Below are 13210 nucleotides of genomic sequence, written 5' to 3'. Positions count from 1 at the left end.
TTCTCGTACGAGGCCTACTTTAGTTACTTGCAATATCGAGATGGGACGTCTACTTCACTTACGCCAGCTCGAGTCTTTAGGATTCGGCGGAGATTTGACACATTGCGGTGGACTCATCTCTTCACCGAGGATCTGCCGGTATACCGGAACTAGTGAGGTTGTTCTTCGGCAACCTTACCTACACAGAGGAGGCTCGAGGCCAAGGACATCCACTTAGACTCGTCCTCGGGAGCGGGGTCTTCCGGACTCGGATTCGCTTCTCCACTCGAGCACCGGCTGAGATCTTGCGGGTTCCTTACTATCCACAACGGTGTGTGTGGATACCTGCGCAGGAGCGAACTGGACAGCCATCCGATGCCGTACGAGCTTCGCGAGATATGCTCTACGCTATGGGATAGCCGTCGATGCTTCACTCCGTGGACCAGCGGACGGATGACGGATTCTGCACGGATTATCGGTCGCATAGTCGGCCGAAACATTATGCCGAAAGCCGGTCATCACCATCGGGTCACGGTGATGGAGGCCTTAGTCATCTACCGCATCTACATGGGCTTCGAGATCGATCTCTCCTACATCATTCAGCGGGTCATGCTTGGACTTAGTTCTCTGCGGCCTAGCATGCGGAACCTTTGCTATGGGAGGCTACGACCTTGATCTTCGGGCATTTCGGGGTGAGCTTCGAGGATACACCGGTGGACACCGGTTCCACGGGGATACTCTATTGGGACTCGGACCATTCGTCGGATGAGACTGCAGCGATCGAGAGATCTCCTGGTCCGGAGGGTGAGGATGATGAGGAGTCGGAGGATGAGGATCGGGGGTCGGAGGATGGAGGAGAGGATATCGGTCCCGATAGTGATGATCGGGCCGGAGATGATGCGAGATATGCACGAGGCTGAGCCGGTGCATCATGAGTTTCCTTCATCACACTTCGAGGCGGGTGGCCCTTCACATGCGGTTCCGGAGACTTCAGATCTTGGGGCACGAGATGAGATCGATGACTTCCATGCTAGAGAGGATGGAGGTCGGACAGGAGCAGATGTATGAGAGGATGGAGTCACGACGGGATAGGATAGAGCATCGGGTGACTCGGCTAGCGGAGGAGTTCGGAGCATACGAGAGATCGGAGAAGATCACCTAGATAGACTGTACCCTAGGATTTCCATTTATGCATTTCAGATGTAATCGTTGTAGAAACTTTTGAAATTAATGAAGTTCATTTTGTTTCTCTTAATTATTGTATAGTATGCACCTTTCTTTTCTTTGCATTAGTGACATTTGTTTAAGTATAATTATGGTATGTTATTCAGAAATGTTCTGTTATGCTTCATAGGTTAAGTTTCTAATCCAAGTGTTCTATTATTCACTTCTAAGAGTAGAAAAGTCATTTCAGATCAATGACTCAGGAATGTTCAGTTTTTGTCTTTTGTGGTTAGGATTTCCTCGAACCTTGGGCTCTGATACCAATCTGTCACATCCTCCCAGCCGGTACCCTATCTGGCATACCCGAGAGTGTGATCCACAGCCCGAAGATCAGGTATCGAGAAATCAACCTCCCACATAAACAATAACATAATCATGAACAGTAACAATAAAAGTGTGGAAGATAAACCATAGATCCAATAAGGAAAGAATGAATAATAAATAAATCAGAGTACTAGATATAATCAGAGTGTCAAAAATAGATATGTAAAGTGAGGCAAAATCCCACTCTACAACCAGCAGAAAAGTAGCTCTAAAAGAGAATAAACTAGACAAAATCTAATCCCAGTAGCAAGTACAATGGGTAACTAAATTGTTCTCCACTTTATAGACAACATCCTTATAAGTATAAATCTCATAAATGGCACAAGGACGCTTCCACTCAATGGTCGGACTAAGCATCGTACGGAGCATAACCACTCGCGGGATCTTCAGTGTAATTGTTGTAACCGCAATCACCTTCCTGGAGATATGCCTCTTCGCCTTGCGCTTCTTCATAGGGACCGTCATAATACTCAGTACCTGTAGAATAGTCTAACAAACATTGTACAATAAAGGAATGAGTTTCAAAGAAACTCAGTAAGGCGATTAAATCCATAATAACATAAATGGCGGGATTTCGAACAAACATAAATGCAATATGATATGAGACAAGCAATGAATGAATGAATCTAACTCTATGTATGCTAGTCTCTATTGGCAGACATGCTTTAAGTCATAGCACCGTACTTCTTTAGGAAGGTCTCAATCACTCATCATCAGTTGGTAATGGGTCCGGCATCCCTCGGGACATTCCATGGCTGGGGGTTAAGTCACCACTCTCTCACATCACCATTGGTCTAAGTACCGGCGCATGTCAGGGTTAAAACCTAGCCAAATGCAAGTCTTCTACTTAGTTACATCAAGTCAGATCCAGATACGTCCATTCCTCGTCCCTGACGATCCTTTCCGGTATCCTTCACACTAGAGTCCTCATAGTCCCTGACTACGGACTCATCAACCCTATTGATCATCCACATATGGTAAACGGGAAGCTCTCACGTCCTCTCACGGGTTGGTTACCGGTCTTAAGCGCCCGTGAGCCCAAGTCTAACCATATGCAACCCTACCTATAAATGGCCCCCACAATGTGATTCCTGTCCTCTCACGGGTTGGTTACCGGTCTTGAGCGCCCATGAATCCCCATTGCTACCACGGGTCGTTCGGTCTCAATACCCCTCCGATTAGGGTCTGACATAACAGGACATCCTAGCCAAACACTACTAGACAATCCTAGATATGTCATCCAACAGTTTAGGAAGGTGTCCAGAGGGCATCTCCGGAAACATCCCATAATATTCCCGTAGTAGTCCAAGGACAGAAGTGTCAAAAGGACACCTCTCCTTTCCAAACCATACTTAAGCATACACATGCATCAATTCATATCATCACATATATGGTAACTTCATATATGGAAAGAAATCAATAATTGCAATCACCTTGTATATAATTGTAAGTAAATCATACATGAGTCAATTCAATATGATTAAGTAATGCTACTGATATCAAGACAGTACCACAGTAGTATAACATCATAAGAATCTAATTAAAGAAATAACTTAACAAGATTCTAATATAGAAACTAAGATATGCAATTTATGTTGTTAAAGAAGTAACCATCCTTACCTTTTATAACTCGCAAAGGAATCCTAAGAAATCAAGTAAGATCTTGGCAAACTTGAGAAGAAGGTCCTAAACAAGTGCATACAACATATTAGGAAAGATCCCTAACAGGAAAGATACCAAATCATCCAAAACAGACCAATTCTGGAGTTGCTGTACTCATTGGTCGAGTGGATTGGTCGACTGGTCCAGTCGACCAATCAGTCGACCAATGCAGACAGTAGCCTAAAAAAAACAGAGTTTTAAGATATGAAATCCGAATTTGGTGGTTCAAAAGGGTACTAATCAAGGGGTAAACTACATCAGTAGTATTCTAACATATAGGGGACCTCAAAACACTAATCCAATCAAGCCATCAAGATCCAAATTAGGAAACAAAAAGTTACCATAATTAGATCAACCATGGATCTTGAAGAATTCTAGATAGAAATCAAAGACAAGAACAATAGGAGGATGGATCATTGCTTCAGGTAAAGATATCATGAAAAGCATACTTAGATCTTCAAGGAAATAGGCTTAAAAGCATAAATCTAAATAAGGAAACAAAACCTACCATATATGTAACTATCATGATTCATGAAGAACACATAGTATGGTAGAAGAGAACAACTAGAGATTGATAGATCATGGATCATGAAAAGAAAACACAGCATTTGACTACTAACATGATCAATATAGAAGATCCAAGGAGATCAGAATTCAAATAAAGAAGTTAAACAAAGATTATATCATGGTTTGATCATGATTCCTTCAAAAGCTTGCAATGATCATGGTTAAGATCATTGTTCTAGCCATTAATCCTTAGGATGATCATGAGAGACAAGTCCAGAGATGTTTGCAACAGAGAATGCAGCATCTCCTCTACTGTCTCAACTCAAAAGGAAAGAAAATCAGAGATGGAGGAGAAGAAGAGAGTGTAAACATACCTTTTGATGCAAAAGGAAGAGTTTCGACGAAGATCCGTCAAGAAAATCACCAAGGATGCAAGGGAGATGACTTGCAGAGGTCTTTGGTTCGTTCCAAAGAGTTTGGAGGCAGCAAATACGAAGTAGACTCGAGATTGGACTTAAATAGAGCAAGAAAAACCTAATTGCCAAAGACAGCACTCATTGGTCGAGTGGATTGGTCGACTAGTCCAGTCGACCAATCAGTCGACCAATGCTGACAGCAATTCCAAAACAGGGAATTGAAGACCCAGATCAAATCCAATCCTAAAGGGGTTTTGCACATATGTCAAGTGACTTACCTAATAGGTAGAAATGCCTTCAAACCATGATAGAGAGCACTCCAAGTCCATCAACTAATCCGATCTTCATCAAGATTCAGTTTCCATAAATAGAACTTCATCATCAACTCTCATGGATTCAAAGCCAGACACCAAGTCCTCCACTGGGATGGCCCAAAGCTGACTTCTTACTTTACTTCGGGTCACAGGACCTACAAATAACAAGGTTTCCGGGTCAAGGTTAGGGCTGGGTTTCACATTATATCCGTGAGAGGTCATAGATCACATTGCGGATACTCATGAGAGGCCATTTATTGGTAGAGTTGCAAATAGTAGACTTGGGCTCACGAGCGCTCGAGACTGGTGAGTTATATCCATGAGAGGACGTGAGAGCTTCTCGTCTATTATTTGTGGATGACCAATAGGGTTGATGAGTCCGTAGTCCGAGTTGGTTGTAGCCATAGGATACGTGACTCTAGTGTGAAGGATACTGAACCGAGTTGGTTGGTGCCATAAGGGAAGTATCTAGATTTGACTTGATACGACAGAGTAGATGACTTGCATTGGGCTAGGCTTTACCTTGACTTGCGCCAATACTTAAACCAAACAGTGATGTGAGAGAGTGGTGACCTAAACCCCAGCCATGGAATGTCCCAAGGGATGCAGGACCCATTACCAACTGGAGCCAAGTGATTGGACTTTTCCCAAAGAAGTATGGTGCTATGACTTAAAGCATGTCTGCCTATAAAGACTAGCATACATAGAGTTAGATTCATACATGCATTGTCTGTTTCACATCATTTTGCATCATGCTATGTTTTGTATCATGTTATTTATGTTACTATGGAATAACTGCCTTGTTGAGTTCTTTTGAACTCACTCCTTTTGTGCAATTGCTTTGTTAGACTATCCTACAGGGATAGAAGAACTTGATGGCCCCTACTATGAGACGCCCATTGATGAAGCATACTACCATCAAGGTGCTGGCGATTACGAAGATTTCTCTGAAGATCCCTTGATGGATTATGTTGCATACCAAGATTAGTCCCACCCTAGAGCGGAGTTGGCCATGTCTTGTGTCTTTTGTTTATGTTTATGAGGATATACTATATAAGACCGAAGAAACATTAGTCTAGATGTTATCTTTTCCATTCCTTTCTTTGAAAACTGGATTGTAATCTTAATGATATTCGAACTACTTTTCCGTTGTGATTTGGGGAGTGATTTCTCCATATACTCTTTACTTGTGATTTTCATAACTGGTATCATTTAAATTCCGCACTCTTATTATATTGTCTCTCTTATTCATATCTTGATCTCATTGTTTACATGATATTATATTGATTTTATCTTGTTCATGATTATGTTATTGTATATGTGAGAGGTTGGTTCCTCGATACTTGATCCTCGGGGCTATGGATCACACACCCATGTATGCCAGGTAGGGTACCGGCTGGGAGGATGTGACAATAAGCATGAAACACGATCACCCCAGCGATACCGAGGCTCTATGGTTACTACATGTTGACCGTTCGAGCAGTTGCTTGGGATCAGGGGCAGATCTAACCCTAAAAAGTTTGGGATGTTTCACAATCAGCTATGCACTAAGGTTCAACTTTACAGCCTCTAATAATGAAGCTGAGTACGAAGCCTTCCTTGTCGGCCTCCGAGTTGCCCGAGCTCTAAGAGCATGAGACTTGGAAATCATAAGCGACTCCCAATTGGTTATAAACCAAATCAAAGGAGAATATAACGCGAAGGACAATCGAATGGCAAAATACCTTGCAAAAGTCGGGCAATACCAAGAGGAATTTGATCGGGTAATTTTCAAACAAATACCCCGAAAGGAAAATGAAACACTCGGCGAATTGTTCAAACTCTCCACTGCCAAGTACAAAAACCTAGATTCGGCAGTTTACATAGAAGAACTGGATTCCCCAAGCATACAGGAGATCGAGATCTTGGAAATCGAGCTAGAGCCTGATTGAATGAGTCTGATCATATCTTACCTAATGGATAACAAACTCTCGACCGATCAAAAAATGGCCAAGCTAGGCGGCGAGATTCACCATTTTGGATGATCAATTATATAAGAGATCCTTCTCTGAACCCCTACTGAAGTGTATCGGGCCGTCCAGAGAAAAATACGCAATGGTAGAGGTCCATGAGGGAATATATGGTGCCCATATGGGCGAGAAAGCACTAGCACAAAATACTTAAGGTCGGGACTTTATTGGCCAACCATGCACAAGACGCCCTTGAATACGTCTACAAATGTGAGCAATGCCAAAAACACGTCAATGTCCCGAAAGGGCAGTGGTGCCTCTTTCCCCGATCTTATGCCCGACGACTTAGTCGGGAAGTTGCCAAAAGCCTCAAGAGGTCGAGAATATCTTGTCGTAGCCATTGACTACTTTACGAAGTGGGTCAAAGAAGAACCCTTAGCCTCCATCACAGAAAAACAAATGGAAAAATTCTTCGAAGAAAAGATCATCTATTGGTTCGGGATACCTCGAATATTAGTAATCGACAACGGCAAGCAATTCAAAGCCGCCGGGTTTAAAGCATTCTGCAAAAGGTATCACATTGAACACTGTTATTCCTCGGTCGCTTACCCGCAAAGTAATGGACAAGTGGAAGTTACAAACCGGACGCTGTTGGATGGGATAAAGAAAAGGTTAGAAGAAAACCGAACCGTGTGGGTCGAAGAGCTCCCGAGCGTCCTATGGTCATACCAAACTACTGTTCGAACTCCCACCGGGGAAACACCATTCCGCCTGACTTATGGAACTGAAGCCCTGGCTCTGGTTGAGGTATTGGCCGGGTCTATTAGATACCAGTCCTACGCTGAGAAAGAGAATGAACAACGACTGAGAACTAACCTCGACTTCCTACAGGAGACCAGTGAAATGGCTCGCCACAGAAACCAACGGTACCAGAAAAGAGTAGCACAACATTATAACTCCCGAGTGAAGACCCGAAGATATAGGTTGGGAGATCTCGTATTGCGAAGAACCGGGGCTTCAGATCCAAGAAATCAGGGAAATTTAAGCTTGACATGGAGGGCCCCTACATTGTTAACAAGGAGACCAAACCGAGAGCATACTGTTGTGACTAAAATATCCACTTCCGGTTTATACCGGTCTAACCAGGTTCAACCGGATTCAGCTGATGAGACGAATGAATTTAAGGGACCACCCAAAGGTTAAACAAAGGCTTAATAATAGCCATCCAATCTATACTTTCTATCCGACGGTCATCAATGATAAGAGACAACATATTCAAGCCTATAAATAGAGCCAAGATTCTCATGAAAGGTAAGCTCATTCGAATATTCACACACTTCTCGCTTATTTTGCATTAAAGCTCTCTGAGAGCTCACTTCTGATCATTTACTGACTAGATCGTCGGAGACGGGCCGATCAAGACGATCGGCTTCGTTTCTCACTGGTGTTCTATATTTCAGAAGCGAGAGGTTGATTGACGATTGAGCAAGCCAGATCGATCCAGATCTGAATGGATTGGTGCAAGGATTACGGTTCAAAGCCTCTGGCAATTTTAGCACCAACATTTGGCGCCGTCTGTGGGAACTTGAGTAAGAAGCTATGGCTCAACTACCGGAAGAGCATGATCGTTCTTCTGCAATCTTTTTGTTTGGAGATCTTTTGCTTAGCGATCAAGTTTTTTCTAAAGATCTGTCTTGAAAAAGCATTCAAGATCTTACGCTCTTTTTCCGATGAAGTTTCATATACTGCAAGCTAGATCTGAGTCGATTATGTGAATTTGGAGAAGAAAGCGAGATCTTCTTCACAGCTCTTATATCTTGGTTTTCATAAAGTAACAATAAGGGTGGAGCAAGAAGCATCCTGCTATATCTTGTTTCTTGATCTTTGGTTCTTTACCTTCGATCTATTGGATCTACTGATTATGGTTCCACAAAATAACCAGCAAAGCGAAGTCTCTTCTTCAGTACCTACTGCTTCAAGATCCCTGCAGCCAACGATGATACTCTGCCCATCATCAATCTTGCTGATAAGTTTTCCTTTCACTCGGAAATAAGTATCTCTGTTTTCAGATCTTAGATCTCGGTTACCATTTTTTCAGATCTAAACATTTACGTTTCTTATATCTGTCACTGTTCTCTTATATCTAAATATCTCTATTTTCTAAAGATCTTTTATTACTCTTTTCTGATAAGCATGAAGGTAAACTTGTTGTAAAGACATCAGAGAAAAGTTTTCTTGTTGCAGCGATTACACGGATCGGCCACACATGACAATAATGGTGGAGCAAGAAACATCCTTCTTTCACCTTCAAGTGTTGTGTAACCAAAACCAAGCGTGACGACTAACTGATTGGCATCTCAGATGATCGTTGTTATTTTGATTAGCGTCTCGATCGGCAGTTTTTCTTTTTATCCTATGACCAGCGTTTCTTTTGGATTTGGTTCTTTACCTTCGATCTATTGGATCTACTGATTTGCTTTTCCATGTGCTGTTCTCCATTCTCTTGGATCTAAGTATCTCATTTCTTTCAGATCTGAGATCTCTATTGCTGATTTTCCAGATTTCCATCTCAAGAATCTTAATTAAGCCCCTCGGAGGAGTTGTGCCTGTGATCGTCTCCTATGGATTCAGATTTCAGATGAAGATGAGAGGATCTCGTTCTGAACGAGAGGCCAGAATGGTCCGATATCACGCCAGTTCCTCAGGACGACGGCCCCAATCCAGTTGTCCCCATCGCTTACCATGAAGATTTCAGGGAAATCATGGATTACTTTCGAGCTGTTTATATTGTTGACGAGAGGACCCCCTGATCTTTGCGCCTGTGCCTTGCCTCATGGCTTTTAATTCCAATAGATTCCTTTCTCACCCGAAAAGGTTGATGGAGTTGGTGGAAGGTTCATATAGAAATCAAATAAGGCCTCATCTAACTGGACGTGTTTAATGGGTGGAGGAAGTCATTGAGTCAAACTTGGATTTCACGCTCCGTAAACCACAAGTCAAGACAAATATTGTCCCTCGAGCTTAGAAAAAATTGCTTTCTAGAAAGCAATGTGGAATATTTGAAATCTGAAAAGGTTCATGAGAGTAAATCCATGAATGCTGGAAATTGCATGGTGTGACATTTCAGGCGCCTTATACTTGAGACACTTAATGCCGACCTTCATCAGGAACTGGATTTCATTGAAACCATTGCCAAGAGTAACTCCAAGAACTATCAAATATGGCATCATAAGCGGTGGGTTGCTGAGAAATTGGGAACAGAAGCTAGCAGCTCTGAACTCACGTTCACCAGGAAAATTCTTTCACTTGATGATAAAAATTATCATGCCTGGTCTCATAGGCAGGAATGGCGTCTCCCCCAGATCACTTCACCTTTCCGTTTGTATTTAGATCTAAGAGAACTTCATGTTCTTATTTTAAAGCTGGGTCTTTATTCAGATATTTTCGTGACTAACGCTTTGATTCATATGTTCAGTTGTTATGGTTTGGTCGATGTTGCTTTGAAGGTGTTTGATGAGATTCCCAAAAGAGACTTGGTTTCTTGGTCTTCGCTGATCGCTTTTTTTGCGACCAATGGTTTTGGACTCGAGGCTTTAGCTGTTCTTCGAAGAAATTCAGGTTACCACGAGCATAACACCTGATGAGGTTACGATGGTTACTCTGATATCCACTGTCTCCAGTTTGGGGTTCTTGGAATTGGGTAGATGGTTTTATATTTTTATCTACAGAAATGGGTTTGATCTTTCTGTTCCGTTGGGTACCTCTTTAATAGACATTTCTCAAGATGTGGATCCATTGAAGAGGCACGGTTAGTGTTTGATAAAATGCCAAGAAGAAATGTTTACACATGGACTGTGTTGATTAATGGGCTTGCTGTTCATGGGCAAAGTGGAGAAGCAATGAGAATGTTATATGAAATGAAGAGGACAGGGTTACAACCAGATTGTGTCACATTTATTGGAGTTCTATTGGCTTGTAGCCATAGGGGCCTTGTGGAGCTTAGTTGGCAAATTTTTTCGAGCATTAAAAAGGAATATGATATAGAGCCAATGCTCGAGCACTATGGTTGTATGGTTGTATGGTTGATCTACTTGGCCGTGCCGGTATGCTGACTGGGGCTTATGAGTTCCTTGAGAAAATGCCAATCGGGCCAAATTCCGTTTTATGGAGGACTCTGCTTGGAGCTTGTGCTTATCATGGTAATCTGGAGTTAGCGAAGCGGGTAAAGGATCAGATCTCTGTGCTTGATCCTGATCATGATGGTGACTATGTGCTTCTATCAAATGTCTATGGTGGTTCTGATCAATGGGCAGAAAAGGCAGGGGTAAGGAACTTAATGAAAGTGCAAATGATTGAAAAGGAAGCTGGCTGTAGTTTGATTGAGGTTGATCAGATGATTCATGAGTTTGTTGCAGGGGATGATTTGCACTCCCAATCTACAGAGATAAGAGAATTCTTATGTTCAATCATAGAAAAGTTGAGGGTCATGGGTTATGTTCCTGACATTAAAGAAGAGGAGAAAGAACACAATCTTAGTTTTCATAGTGAGAAACTAGCTATAGCTTTCGGGCTCCTTAATGCTAATGGGACCGAAACTGCTTCCATCATTTCGGCAAGGGAATTTGCTCTTAACATTTCTAGAGGCAGCATCATCTTGCATTAGCCCATGAGCATTCTTTCCCCCCTTATTCATACTTATATAGAGGATGGATAAAATGCATTATTCCTTTGTTACATCAATATCTTTCCAAATTGCTGCGGCAACAATTGAAGTTCAATTGGAAACGAAAGCATAACAGCCCAGATGATGGTAGCTTGAATAGCAGCAGCAGCATGGATGCTACATTCGCAATATTCTTATTTTCCGAAAGTTTTTCTATTCAAATATCAACTCCTCAAAGAAGCATTTCAAAGATTCTTGAAAAATTCGAGTGCAGAAAGAGATCATGGAGCAAGAAATCTACTGCAATAAAAAATAAGTATATTAGAGTTTCTTGGTCATATCATTTCTTTTTCTAACAATAGTTGATTTACAAATTCCTGGTCATCATTCCTTTTTCTAACAATATTTGAAATCTTCGATTTACAAAGATTCATTCTACAAAGAGTGTTTGTCATATATAACCTAGAGATGAATTTGGAATATCAAGAGGAATATATCAAAAATTCCAGATGAGTGCAGCTCTTTACTTGCAGATGGTTACTCACTTCAGCTTCCTTTAAAAAAAAAATTAAAAAAAAAAAGGAGAAAGAATAGACATTGGTGAAATATGCATTCTGTTAGTACTGTATATAGTTAACTTATGACGGGAGTTTTGAGTAAATAGAATATAAGTTTAGAGGAGTCATAGAAGTTTTTATTTTGTTTTATATGTTTCTGTTAATTGCATATAGATATCAGTACCCTAAACAAACGTTTGTGAAGTGTTTTATTTGTTTTTATTATTAATCATAAAAGAATGTCGAGTTATCCTTCTGGTTGCATATAGGAAGGATGAGATATCGTCTTATCTTAATGAGGCGAGAATCCATATATTCTATACTGAACTGATATGAAATGCTTAGTTCCTAACCATTCATTAATCAGGCTTTTTATTAAGTTTCTAACCGTGGGCTTCCCTATAGTGTTATGATATATTATTCTCCTAGTATGATTGTCAGGTTTAGAATTGAAGCTTTAAGTTTGCAGGTGGAAATAGAAAAAGGAGGAAATACATCTTGGGAGTTCATCAGTCCAAAACTACATAAATTAAAATTTCTTGAGGAGTTGCAATTATAGCAAACTTCATATTATCATTTTATTATTTGATCTTGCACTTTATGGCAAACTTTGATCTTTCACTTTGCTCAATTTTAATAGACTGGACATTAAAGCATTGATCATTGTGCAACTTTCTCTAAAGACTTCTCTCAGCCACATAAAAGGTTGATCTCGGCTATGAAGGCTTCTGACCAGCAATTTTCTATAGAGCAGAGACTGATCATCATTCTTGAAGACTTACATTATTCTTGAAGACTTATATTATTCTTGAAGACTTATATTATTCTTGAAGACTTATTTCTATCAGTAGAAAGGAGACAGGATTTTCTTGTATTCTTGGAGAAATCATCTTATTAAGCGTGGTCATCCAAAATTTCTTCTTCATTATTAATCCAAAGAACATTTTTGCGAACTAGTCTTCTGATCATGCCATTTCAACTCGGATCCAGGGTCATTCCTTTTGAGGGTGATCTCGACTTTCCGAAGTCAGGCCCAAGTGGTCAGACTTACGAGGTCACGTCATGCCTTTTCAACGATGACTCAGGGTCACTCCTTTTCAACGCTGACTCAGGGTCACTCCTTCCGAGGATGATCCCGGCTTTCCGAAGTCAGGCTCAAGTAGCCAGCCATCTGAGGCGTGATTATGCTAGCTGATCCGGATCATTCCGTACCGAGGGTGGTCCCGACTCTTCATGAGTTAGGCTCAAGTAGCCAGCCTTCCGAGGCCTGGTCATGCTTTCCGAAGCTGATCACGGATCATTCCGTACCGAGGGTGGTCCCGACTCTTCGTGAGTTAGGCTCAAGTAGCCAGCCTCTTCCGAGGCCTGGTCATGCTTTCCGAAGCTGATCACGGATCATTCCGTACCGAGGCTGATCACGGATCATTCCGTACCAAGGGTGGTCCCGACTCTTCGTGAGTTAGGCTCAAGTAGCCAGCCTTCCGAGGCCTTGTCATGCTTTTCAAAGCTGATCACGGATCATTCCGTACCGAGGCTGATCAAGGATCATTCCGTACCGAGGATGATCCCAACTTTACGTAAGTCAGGCTCAGGTAGCCAGGTCATGCTAAGCTAA

General features: G+C 41.7%; 1 pseudogene; it reads left to right on the top strand.

Moving 5' to 3' along the window:
* Positions 1 to 7555: 7555 nt before the first annotated feature.
* LOC149018683 (pentatricopeptide repeat-containing protein At2g02980, chloroplastic-like) lies at positions 7556 to 12905 on the top strand (annotated as a pseudogene).
* The last annotated feature ends 305 nt before the right edge of the window (positions 12906 to 13210 follow it).

The sequence above is a fragment of the Hakea prostrata genome, chromosome 4 (assembly GCF_041222555.1).
Source record: "Hakea prostrata isolate BN-2017 chromosome 4, UWA_Hpros_2, whole genome shotgun sequence".
Classification (NCBI taxonomy): domain Eukaryota; kingdom Viridiplantae; phylum Streptophyta; class Magnoliopsida; order Proteales; family Proteaceae; genus Hakea; species Hakea prostrata.
Note: the sequence above shows the minus strand (reverse complement) of the source record. Positions and strands in the feature narration are given on the sequence as shown.